The sequence below is a fragment of the Trichoplusia ni genome, chromosome 8, assembly GCF_003590095.1.
Source record: "Trichoplusia ni isolate ovarian cell line Hi5 chromosome 8, tn1, whole genome shotgun sequence".
Lineage (NCBI taxonomy): Eukaryota > Metazoa > Arthropoda > Insecta > Lepidoptera > Noctuidae > Trichoplusia > Trichoplusia ni.
Window position 1 is genome coordinate 10,708,977 of NC_039485.1, and position 12,340 is coordinate 10,721,316.

General features: G+C 32.2%; 1 protein-coding gene across 1 annotated transcript in view; it reads right to left on the reverse strand.

The window, feature by feature from the left end:
- LOC113496529 overlaps nt 1–12,340 on the reverse strand; it is a 118,364-nt gene that overhangs the window by 19,701 nt on the left and 86,323 nt on the right. The gene's annotated exons all lie outside the window — the stretch shown is intronic.

Genomic DNA, 12,340 nt, shown 5'->3' on the forward strand with positions numbered 1-12,340 from the left:
TTTTTACTTCGCGACCTACGTCGCTTTGTAACAGGCGGAGGACACTCTTGCAAAATAAAATGAATTACCCAATTAAAGGTGTCCAATTTAAATTGATTGTGATATTTCAACAGAGACCCATATTAATACGGCTTAAATTTTTGAGTTAAAGTATGAGATTAATTTCACAATACATTGTATGAGCGACAAGCACGAAAGTCAATTCGAAAAATTACTATTAAGTACGAAAAAATATTCGTTTTGAAGTGTAATTTATAAAGGGATAATGTTCTAAATTCATATCCTCAGATTAGTTCCATCGTAAACTTGTCTTACCGTTGAAGACAAATGGTAGCAAAGACAGATGAACTTTAAATCTAATGCGTTTTCGGTATTCTCACTAAAGTCAAATATTATGAACATAAAGTATCAAAACATCCATAATTACGAACGATTTCTGTCTAATGTTCTCGTTAAAGGCAATTCATTTGATTTCTGTATTGCCGTAATATTAATAGTTTTAACGTGAGTGGCGTGTGGTAATATCGCCTTAGGCATCGCTCCAATACTTACTGTGTACGCCCATAATACGTTATTAATCTTATTTGCTAATATGTGTCAGATGTAGACTGTTTTATCAATTAGTAAGCACAATTTTGGTACCGGAATAATTTGTTTGAGGCTACGTAAGGGGAATGTGAAAAGCGAGACTGTCGGTAGCGTGCAAAGCCAAGTTCAAATAAACTACTGGCGAGCAAAATCGTGGCATTATTATCAAAAATTCAACACAAAAAACACTACTAATTAAAAATAGTCCTATATAAGATAGATGTAGATAACGCGTTTTGCTTTTATCACTTTTTTTATTTCGCTATGGCTTCTGTCTTGTTTGCAAGTAATTACAAAACACAAACACAGTTTCTACATTACCTTATCTCTGAAAAGATATCTTGCGATTGTTTTATCTCACTAAGTCTACAGTGTATGCTAATTCTTAGCTTTACAGATTTCATGCAATCTTTCTCAATAACACTAATTCTTGGATTTTACGTTTTCTTATTGTTAAGGAATCTTACTATTTTCGTTTTTTACTACACCGTGCAATAATATGCTGTAGTTTCGTGTTGAAGTTTTAATGAAATACGTTGTTGTCTTTTTTTTTATTCTTCTTGATCCGGATAATCAGTCGTGTACGAGGCGAAGGAATAATGCTGTGATTTTCTTTGATTATAATTATTGCAATATATGCTTTGATAATATTCATCAAACATCGAACAGTTTTATCAAATCTTATAGAGATGCCTGTTCCTTCTAGCAGTTTTGAGCATTGGTATTGAGTTCCAACAAGGTAATATTCAGTATAGTGAGTACAATATGAATGATACTTGAAACTATGTGGATCTATTCGATCACTGCACTTCGTTGCGACAAAGTTTTCCGCGTCCGTAATTTGCCACTGTCCAAGACATAAACTCTTAACTAATATCAAGTTACTGTCTAGAAAGTTACAGTAGTGTCTTTGCCCTTTTGATTTTGAAGTTCTATAGGTATCCAAATGATAAATAGGTATATGGTTAAACAACATTAAACTACACAGTACTACACACCAAGATCTGTCCGAGTGGAGTTACGGGTTTAATGTAAACATTTATTCCATTCGGACGCAATTCTAGTCACAAAAGGATTTTTATGGAGACCTACCTATTTCTGAAGGAGATTTGCCAAATTAACTTTCGCGAGTTAACGTTTTATAATACCGTCATTGTAACCCCGCAAAAGACTTCGAAAAATAAGATGACGCAAATAAAAACAAGACAAAAAACAATATTCTGATAGTTTTTTGTGTCTCTTTCACACATGAACAATAACTCTTTCTTTCCTCTTCTTTTTTCATGTAGTATCTTGGTTGATATTGTCGCCTCCCACTTATATCTTGAGCCGTTATTTTACTTGTCACGGTATACGGCCTCGGTATCGTAATAGCAGTCTTTTCACTTTTTTATACAACTCTAAAATATGCCTGTACGTTGCAACATTCAATACTTAAAATACCTCAAGGTTTACGTTTTATTCTGATTGTTCTTTGAGTGAAAAAATGTTTTTAGTTTCTTTTGTTATTTTAATAATTTAAATAATGATCTTTAAAATTTAATACAGTCAACTTGAGGCAAAACTAAAAGAGGCACTGCAAAATGAATCAAAATATTACTGTTATAGAGCATTAATTTAATTTGCTGGTATTGAAACATCTTGCTTGACCCGCGTTCCTTCTTTGATACTATAAAAACGTTACCCTCTCTGAAAAAAACTCCAGACTAAACTATAACTAGATGTTTTCACAACTACCAACCTTGTCTATATATTTTTAATTCTGTGGTCAATACATGAGTGTACACAAAGTACTATGGGAAGGACGTTAGTCTAAATGAGAACTAGTCGCGCCTCCCACGTTTTAATTAAACTCTGAATCGCAACAAGAATAAGTACAGCATGTAGTTCTAATTAACATATTTTATTAATGGACTACTAACGCCTTGAATACTAACGACTGTTGTTAATATACATGGTATACAGACTCTTTTTATAGGTATTAAGTATATATTTACACATAAAAAAATATTAAAGAGAAATAAAGAAGAAACACACACCAACACTCATTTGTGGATCCTACGTGGAGATCGAACCCTTGAAAACCACAGTAAACGTAAATCTACACTTATGAACCACAATAATTCTACAACAAAACAAGCCGTTATAAAATTATAAACAGTTACTATGATTTGTAATACAAGAAGTTTCTGTAATTTTCTAGAACTATGTAATCTGAATGTAGAGCAGTTACTTAACAAGGCGACCTTGGCATTTCATTAAATGTTAATTAAACAAATATATTAAAAAACACACGTACTTGAATTTAATCGCAAACATGTAGTCAGGTACTTGCATGAAGGACGTAAAACATCCTTTAAAATCAATAGAACTAGCTTAATGAGTAATTTAATTAGGTAATTAAATACAAAAAAGTGTATTTATTACCGCTTATCGCCAATCGTTGGTAATAACTTCCTGAATTATTTAAATTACCTTGAGCAATTACGTATAATGTCATGAACGGAATTCGCTACTATAAATCAATTAGATCAAACTGTTTTTTTGTGTTCCACAGACCGGTAGTTATAAAATGATATTGTGAATTTTGTTTATTATATTTTTGACAGCAAAAAGTCTTAGGTTTTTCTATGTACGATAAAAAACGGATGCTAATTTCGCCTAGGTTGATTTGGAAAAATAACGAATACAAATACGTGAAAAATAAATTTAAGTATGATTTGATGACTCATACTTTTTACCTAGAGTAGCATACCTTTGACAAGACACTTATAGTTTGATAAGATTACTACGAAAATTAGTCAGAATTCTACCTCAAGTGGTTCACAAATAATTTGCCCTTAACATTATAGCAACCTTCATTTTACTGTCTCTACATTGCCCACATAATATGCTAATCGTTTTTAATAGTTTCCTTTGAACTCAAGAAAATGTCAAGACTCTTGGCAGGATTGTGGGTGGCTGGTCGTGAGGTATAGGCCACCACACGTCTTTACCACGAACGTAAAACAAAAGTCAACCTTAAGTCTTCGAAAATAGAGTCTATTGTAAAATCAAAATGGAACCAATCTTGTGTGGTTTATTGTACCTCATGTTTACGGAGAAGATATAAAAGATTTAGTGTAAATTATGATGTTGATACAATGTTAAGCTAAGATAATAAACCTCGTGATTCCAATCAGCAAGTGCAGTTTTTGAAGTTAGTTTTTTGTTATTATAGACCACACCTTAACATATTTGTTCTAGATACTCTGAATCTATATAAAGAGAAGTTGGTAATATTATTTTCTTTTACAAATATAATTCACAAAATAAAATAGTAAAGAATGAATATACAAAAGAAAAAGTACAATAAGGAAAATTCAAATAGAAAATAGTCTAGTCATAAAACTATAACTTTTAGTTAATTAATTTTATTATCAGATAAATTAAATCTAAACGCGATATATTATGCACAAATATAACAGAAATATCTACATTTGTTTAATAAAAAAATACATTAACGTCATTTTTAATATCCGTCACGTATAATTTACGCCAATCTTGATCCACACTGCATTTGTCATTTATACCTTTTTTAACAATAAAAATATTCTTTGCAGTTGTCTTGGTTAAATGTCAAGGCAATGTGAATGTATCCGGGTATGTGATACCTAAAATAAATGTACCTTGTGTTAACTAGGTGATTATAGGACGACTGCCCTTAACATTTTATTGGAGACGGTAGTTCAAGTTAGAGTGGTCATTGGACTTGCGATAATGGTGGTGGTTGTGTCGAAAGCTTTTTTTTGGCTTTGCCTTATACTTTATTTATGTATTATACTATATTGTACGTAATTTAATTAAGTTTATGAACAATCCTTACTAATATTATAAATGTGAAAGTAACTCTGTCTGTCTGTTACGCTTTCACGTCTAAACCACTGAACCGATTTTAATGAAATTTGGTACAGAGATAGAGTTGACCTTGAGAAAGAACATAGGATAGTTTTTATCCCGGACTTGTGGGAATTCTTTTGGAAAGCCGCGGGCGAAAAGCTCGTAATAGTTATATTCTTTAGTTTGATAATGAGGGATCTAATATTCCAATCCAAATTATTAAAACGATATGATATCCAAAAATAAAAATTATTTTATAATCAGTTGAGAATATTCCGTAACAATGTAACATACATTTAAAATAATACCTCTTTAGGTAAACGAAAGAATTACTTTGACATTAATTATAATTATTGACATTTGACTGTGGAACACACACAACATCTATTTTTACTACAAGTTTCCTTCTGAGTTCTTAATATTTTACGAGCTTGGTATTAGGTATTTTAATTTCCAAATAACTTACATTATAACTTGAAATTCCTATTGTCTGTAAAGGGCACCCAATCTCAATTTACATTCACAAATCGGTCTGCAAGGAGTCACGATTGGCGCTTGTTATAAATACCTAGGTATTAGGCGTTGAATAATTTTGACTCATTCCATACTTTAGTGCTAAGAATTTGGAGCGGTACTTTGGAGTAATAAGTATGCTATGCGGTTGTTTTATTACGACTTCTTATTGTAATAAACGTAATGGTATCGTTTAGAAACTAGTAAACTAGATAATTTTTCACAGGTGTGTTAAATTAATACACTTATATGGTTTAAAACTCTAACAAGAAGTTGTGCTGTGAACTTTAAAGTGTTACATGGAACCATACGAAAATAAGATGTGCTTTCTTGATCAAACTAGTTCACATTATTTATGAATGTATTTTGAGCATTTACAAAATTATTTTATTTACTAGCTGTTGCCCGCAACTTCGTCCCCGTGCGTAGAAGATATAATTTATGATTTATACCTGCCCTGATTTTTTCACATTTTCCATTGTATCTTCGCTCCTATTAGTCGCAGCGTGATGGTTTATAGCTTAAAGCCTACCTCGATGAGTGGTCAACACAAAAATATTTTTTCAATTTGGACCAGTAGTTCCTGAGATTAGTGCGTTCAAACAAATAAACAAACTCTTCAGCTTTATATATTAGTATAGATTTTGCGCATAAAATCATACCGACACATGTATTCCGACCATTTTGCCTCCATTCTACAATTTTTCTAAACCTCGACCAATTACTGAAGTACTTTCGACATTTACCAACATAATACCATGGGAATCTCTTTGGTAACCTTAATGTTGGCTCATCTTCGATCAATAGCCTTCAGAGCATTATAATAATGGTTTGCGGTGAGGAAACTCACCTTAATGTTAAAATATAGTTATTTTAGATTGATGTTTGTTAATTGTGTAAGGTTGTAATTAAAGACTTCAATGATATTTTTCTTAAACGTGTACTTGTGTTTTCGCCTTGGCCCTTTTGTCTCGAGATTTTCTCAGTGAAAATAGCTTTACAAAAACTAAACTCCAAATGAATTTTAAAAGTTTAAATATTGTAGTTGAGCTGTATAGCGTTTATTTACAGATTTTCTTATTCGCTATTATAAGTAGATTTATTAACATAAAATTACGATAGATACCGAAAGTGGTACACTTTCATGGATCGTGTACACTTTGGCCATGGTGTCAACTAGTGATGAGCGGAGTCGAAACTATCAGTTTCGAATAACAAATATTTTAAAATTCTGAAATCTCTGAAATGACCGGACGTTTATTGTCAGGTAGCCTATAAAATAAGGAGTAACTTAGGTACAATAAATTATTAATTTCATTTTCAGTACTGGATTGTTACACAATCCTTACGAAAACGAAGATACTGTAACGTCTATAAACCCAAATTTAATTTAATTAGTTATTTTTAATACCCAAAGTATTGCTTCAATTGGAAAACTTAACAGTCTATTTATGGCCACGGTTTTAATAACTGCAAATTTAATTAAACCTGATAGGTCAGCCTTAGCCAGTTTGCTCGTAAAATTAAATCCAAAATTATTAACTCTAGAAAATGTTTCAGGTATTGCTAAAGAATTTGCAGTGGTGTAATAAATATTATTATGCATTGAGAATAGATTGTAGAGCTGAAATGTTGCTTAGTTATTACAGAAGTAACAGTACTGGTTTACTTGACATGCATTGTTGGGAGCGTGGGTGTATTTTAACAGTCGTTGACCAGTTTAAAAATTCCAATAATTTTTTTCAACCGATTTGTGAAATGATGTTCATTTAAACTGTAGGTATTTTCTATGTTCGTTAAATGAAAACATTAGATTGGATAACCAGATTTTTATTTTTTACATTAAATGTGAAATAATAGCTGTCATGTCACACTGTTTTTTTTTAATTTGAAGTTGGTGTTTAAAAAAAAATTTAAGCCCCTTCAGGAACGGAGATATAAAAGTTTCTTTTTTGTAAGAAGACATACTAACTTGTGTTATTATATGTCTTACATGCCTCTACAATACATATTCACTCAAAACGGTAATATTGTTTGTCGCAATTCTTCAAAAAAGCAAAATAAACTTAATCTTGTTCAAAAACTACTAAATGTACATTGACGAGGTACCCACTCAATGTATAAACTTCAAAACCCTTAAAAGGGCATAAAAGCCTTTATTCAAAGAACATTATCAAACATTAATCCTCGCACAAAGTCCATTGTCCATTCGGGCCGCTTTCCTCACAGCCTAGGACCACGTTTAAACCTCGTTCAATTGAATAGTTTCGACATTTCCTACATTCCCCGTGACAAGTGGGCGCAGCAACCTGCCGGGACCCGGCGACAGATAGCGACACTGGCGCGTGACTATCGCAACACTGGAGAACGGGCAACCGCTGTGATGTAAGTCATGAGCGGTGAGCGGGTTTGCTTAAGATACATTGTTTTTGTTGAAATATTTTTGCTATGGGAATAAAAGAAGCCTAGCCAATTATATTATTATTATTAAGATGGGAGCGCCCTTTTTTAAGTTTTTTTTAACGTTTAATATAAAATAAACTGTGAGATTTTTTATATGAAAATGATACTGGCCTGTCAAAAAGATTGCAAAAGAAAAACATTCACACATTTTAACTCACAAACATAATTTTGGTATCGATGCTATCAAAATTTGATATTGTATTTCTTTTTTAACCTTACAAAACGTGAAGTATAATCCAGAATAAAACATATGCTGTGTTTAGAATTAAACACTCCATAATCTATTAAAATGAATTCCTATAACAGTGATCGGTCGTGACTATTCTGAAAACAAGTAAAGAAATAATAAATGTATTTCTCTGCGAAGCCTATTATAATAAGTACCTTTGACTGTCCGCAAAACTTGAGTATGTCGTAATACAATAGTGGGACTAAAATACAAGGGATAAATGTTAAGAGGAATGTAGGCGTTGGTCTCATAATATCAAGGGTTAATTTAGAATGTTGTGTAGATAAGTTTGTTCTATGAGTTATGGACTTGTATTTAAAATGTTACAAAGTATTGTGTTCGGTATCAGTTGTTTCTGGTTTACAAAATTAATTGATAGGATAAACCTTCAGCGGTTTGTGTATTGCCTACAATACAATACAATGTTTGATATTTTTCTGGCAAAAGTATTAGTTTTATGAAACTGTATTTTTGTAAGAATTTTGTGAAGCTAAATATTTATAGCACAGTTGTTTATCATTTTTTCTGCCGATTTGATGCGACTTTATTTATTTAAAACTTATAAGAGCTCTGCTAACTCAAATTCATGGTTCTCCATACTGATTTAAATTTCCAACTTTATGCAAAAAAATACATAATATAAATCGCTATCGCTTGTACCTTGACCGTTTTTTAAATCTAAAACCCGGAGTAGTAGCAAAACAATATGATTGTTATATTAAAACTCTTGTGTATCGAAAGTTATATCATACTCAAACTCCTTCAGCATAAATCGGATTCGGCGATTGCATTTGTTTTCTTTGCCTCAAACAATAGCTCATGAAATAGTAGCGATGGCAAACGATAAGTTATATAGACTGCCTTTTATTATTAATTTGTAATTGTTCTACATACTTTCTATCTGTATTGCGTAGATATTTAAATTAAGTCTGCATTTTTTGGAACTACTGTTCCTGCATTTAAATTAAGACAGCATTTTTTTTAACTGTTAATGCCGTAAATATTATTCGTGTGACGCGGTGGTTTCACAGATATTAAGGCACGTGCACAAAGATACCCAGACACAGCAAAAATATTCGACGATCACGAAAATGCTTATAGTAGGTACACGGGGATCGAACCCTTAACATGTTGAACACGGGAACTGGTTTTGTGTCCTCAACCATGGAGTTTAATGAATTCCTATACCTATGCAAAACCGTAGTGCATCTCTTTCCTCCTTTCTCATAGCTTATTAATGAACATTTTGTCAATGAAATTAATATTTAACCCTCGTACCTTTGTATTAGTATTTATATTGAGGTACAAAGTTAACCTAACCTAACCTTGCGTGGGCACTAAAGCAGAATTAACAGCTTAGCATTTTGGAACATGGTATTTAATTAACACGCCCAACATAATTATTTACATAGTCATTGTAAATATCAGAGTATTGCGTATAACATAAGTTTTGTACCTATAAAACTTGTACTAGATATTTTACAATCTTGCCAACATACAAATCCACGTATTCAAAAACTCGAATGACACTAACTTAATACAATTGACAACTCACTTAGGCCCACGAATAAACATTCGCTTAACATAAATCAAAGATTCGACACATCACAATGTATTTGACAAGCCCCTTCAACACAAGTAGACAACACCACACATGTGGCAATACTACATATTTGATTATACTGCGTCTTAATCCCAAAACACTAAGGTACAATTTCCTTTAACCCCTAAAACAATTAATTGCAAACAACCTGCCAGTGTTGTACACGTCACAGAAAAAAAACTAAAGAATTGACAATCGCCTAAATGCCTTTCACACGCAAACCGATACCGGTATTAAAGATAATCTAATAACAATTATAAGCCGACCAAAGCTGTTCCGTGTTCTATAGACTGATGTCAGCAAACAATCGAATCGTGACAGGACGTTAGGACAGACAAGCAGATAGACAGTTTAGCTATAGAATTACATAAATTAATTTCACCTAAAGCTCTGCTGGAATTGTTCAAATTGGGTAACGTTTAGCGATGAAAGGTTATGGTTTGTTAAAGGTTTTTCCTCCTAAGTGACAATGGATTAAAAACTAGCTGTTTTATTCACTCCATTGTAGAGTGAAATTTGATAGCATCAATACTTTTTTATTTATTTGTAGATTACTCTTTACGCTACTATTAGGCAGAAATACATTCTATGAAAATTGAAAAATGGCTGTGCTGCTTGCAATAAAGAAACTTATCATCTAAGTATCATCAGAATATGAAGACTGACGACCTCCGTGGTCGAGTGGCGTACGCACCGGTTTCAAGGTGTCGCTAGCTCTGAGGACGCGGGTTCGATCCCCGGTCGGGTCAATGTAAGAATTCTCATTTCTACATCGTCTCGGGTCTGGGTGTTTGTGGTACCTTCGTTGTATCTGAATTCCATAACACAAGTGCTTTAGCAACTTACTTTGGGTTCAGAACAATGTATGTGATGTTGTCCGCATTTATTTCTAATTTAAAAAAATCATTACCTAGCCTTTTTTTGCGAAAGCGATCGAAAATGGTAAATAAAGTTTATCGATTCAGGTTTATTTTGTCCTATAATGCAGCACCTTACGATGGTGCAATGAAGTATAAATGTGCCAAAAAACATTAGCTACATAATATACATTACGACTTTACATAACATAAGCTAAAGTATCAATATTTTAAGCAACAGCTGATTAGACTATCGCAATACCTATTGACAGGTGTACGCGAAGTGATTGATAGCTCACCTACACACAAACATACAAGCATAAAGTCTAATAATATACATAATTATGAAGAACTAATAATATAGTGTTAAGCATAAACATTTGAAAGTAAAGAAATAAAATGAAAAGGTCAGTTAGTTTGAAATCCGTGTCAATACTTGATTATGATTCATCTTCTTAGTTATTTATTTGTGGATAAATAAAATTGAAATTTACCAATGGTTTTACCTACTTGAATATTCTATAAAAAAACACTCCCTCACCCAGGTCGCGAAGAGTTTCACAAATATTCAAGTCACAGGAGATCCAGACTCAAGACAAGCATTTGTGGATTACACTAACTATTGTCCTACGCAAGGATAAGACTCGCGACACGTTGGCTTAAGTGGGTTTAGCGTTGTGACCTCAACCACATCGCTATCCTTGCTGTCATACTTTTTTTAAGTTAGTTGTTCTCGGACCGCGTTCTAGTCTTAATTGCCGTTTTTATGACGTCCAAAACCCCTTCATAAAGAGTACAATCTTTGTAATTCACACCATCCCTATCTGGCACTGAAACAATGGCAAATCCAAAAAGCGACTCCATAAAGCCTTTTAAAGGCTGTTAAAAGTTCAATGCTCTCAAGAAATCTCCCATACAAGTAGATTTGCAGACCATACACACATTTGTTAATTTATCAGATTGCACTTTAAGATAGCAATGTAACAAAAACTGACTCAGTTACAAACTTTTTAGCGGCGAACTTTTTTTTAAGGAGCACAAGTTTCATTTAAAAACTATAAGCAGGAACTCGTGTATTTAAATCAAATAAGCTCAAATTTGATAGAGTTGTGCCGATTTATTGCAGAAGTCTTATGACCAGCCATTAACTCAATGTCATCGAAATATGCCTGAAAATTTTCAGCACAATCAGAATGCAAACGGATTGAAATTAAACAGGCAAGTTTTGATTATTGACAAAAGGATAGTCGAAACAAAAAACTTGTGCTATAAAAAATGTAATACGACTCCATTAATTAAATAAATATTTGAGTAATAAAACAAATAATTACAATAAATTCACACCTCGAGTTCATTTGTAATATCTGTGACTAATTCATTTCTTGATCTTTGCTAGGGTTGTCAAGCGTTTAGTTTCAGATGGCATTTACTCGCTGGCATTTATCACAGTCCGATAATAATGGAATTTGCATAATGTGGTATAAATGCACTGGTTGGTTTGTATTTATTGAAGGTAAGGTATTTATTTATGAGAACAATAATTGTTACTTGAGCAATATCACGCCTCAAATAATGTCTATTTTAAGTCTTAACCTGTAATTATAGGACCTACTTCGATGATTGAGAAAGCCAAAATTTTGCTTGATTACATTTAATTTGCATTATTTTCCTCCAAATCAGCGACATTTTTATTTCGTGCAATTTCTCTGAAATATTTTTGACAACCCTACAATAATACCGAACAAATCGAGTTTTGCAAAAAAAAATGATGAAGCGATTATATCATTTTATTACGAGAGTCGTGACCTACGACATATTGCTTAAATATGAGATGACTCACAAATCATACAGTTCACAAGACTGTGTTATAGAAATCTGAATCTTATTACTACGTAGCACAAAGATCATTTTATAACTTGCAGAACTAATATTGATTTGATATTTAATTTATTTCATTAGTGTTTAGACTAATCCTTAATTATGAGAATTAATAATGTTTAATTAATTGGAATATTTCCAAAGTCGTTCTTTCTATAATAATTTATATTATTTTTTTAATTTCATAGTTTAGAATAATAAGTGATTAGTTGATGACAAATGACAAACATGTCTGCTGAAAATTAATTTTGTATTTTTATTTACTTTATTACTTAATAGTTATTTTGCGAGGTCAAGGTTATTGAATGTGAGTCAAGCATTGTGACTGTT